The sequence below is a fragment of the Kryptolebias marmoratus genome, linkage group LG17 (assembly GCF_001649575.2).
Source record: "Kryptolebias marmoratus isolate JLee-2015 linkage group LG17, ASM164957v2, whole genome shotgun sequence".
Lineage (NCBI taxonomy): Eukaryota > Metazoa > Chordata > Actinopteri > Cyprinodontiformes > Rivulidae > Kryptolebias > Kryptolebias marmoratus.
In genome coordinates this window covers 22,992,314-22,993,689 of record NC_051446.1, presented here as the reverse complement: position 1 = coordinate 22,993,689, position 1,376 = coordinate 22,992,314, and positions in this window count along the sequence as shown.

The following is a 1,376-nucleotide window of genomic DNA, read 5'->3' as shown; positions in this document are numbered from 1 at the left end:
TGAAATAATCTGTTCCCCCTACATAAAATGGAAACAAATTAATTTACCTGCAAGTCCTTAACTGTGTTTAATCCTTTCATCGTCAACAATAAATCCTGTGATTTTGATAACATTTGCTCTTTATTTGCCAAAGTTAGGAGGGGGAAACAAAATATTTCCGCTTCCTGAAATAATCTGTTCCCCCTACATAAAATGGAAACAAATCTTTAAACGAACAAACATAAAAAAAAAAAACAACATTCAAATCTATTCATAAATAAATGAAAACATCTCAACAAGTCACGATGGGTCTGGGGTACGTCACTATTATGCAAATAAGCTGCTGTTGGCCACGCCCCCTCAACTCAGTGTTTTTATTAGCACTTCAGGCGCGTGAAAACGGCTTCCAGCAGAGGCGCAGTGGTACAACCGAGCATCTTTGACCCCAACGCAGAAGAAGTGGAGCCTCTTTTCAAAAACATTTCCACTTTTATATTCTCTTTAAGCTAAGCCAATTCAACTTTTAAAACGGCGAACCTACTGCACAATAATTCCCAAAACAACAGCCATTAAAACTATAGTCATATGTAAACAAAACAACATAAAAACAAATAAAACCCCTCAAAGATTAAATGAAAGTGACAGAAACATCACTTTACTTTGCCAAGACACAATTTCTGTTGTTAATATTTTAAAACGGGCAAATTCCAAAAAGTTCTGCTCAGAAGATTTAGAAATTTAAAAAAAAAGTAATAATGCAACTTTGCACATGGCTGCTTCTGGTTTGACCCAAATATCCTGAAGAAGCTGGAAATCTGTTTCAAACCAAACACTGCTGTAATTGTCTGGTTTCTTCAACAAAAACCATAACTGAGACATAAAGAGCAAGAGAAGAAAAACTTAATTTAAGTGTATTCACAGCACTGGCAACCCTTCTGTTTAGGTCTGAAGGCCCCTCCTTTTCCCTGATCTGAAATGAAACCCCAGATAAAAAAGAGCGGGACTCGGTGGAGACCAGTGTTTAGAAAAAGGGTTGAGTCACACTGGAAACCCGTCAGAACCGCTCTCCACGGCTGATTAAAACGAGGCAGCGGCCTGCAGTCGCAGCTCCAGCTGGCAGCGCCCGGATAAACAAGCAGCTGCCTTAAAAAGGGAACGCAGAACAGTGGCGAGCGTCCCGGGCCTCGGCTGGAGATACCTGCAGGACTCCTCCAAACATCCACGTGTTTGACAGGTTTCCCCTCGGTGCTGGGGATACTTTCCCACAAGTGGCCCGGCGATGTGACAGCGGGTTCTGGCGCTGATCCGTCCCATATGGGCGAACTGACAGGAGGTGAAAACTGGAAAAAATGTGAGGTTGAGCGTTCCCACACGGAAAGATGGATTACGAGAACTGC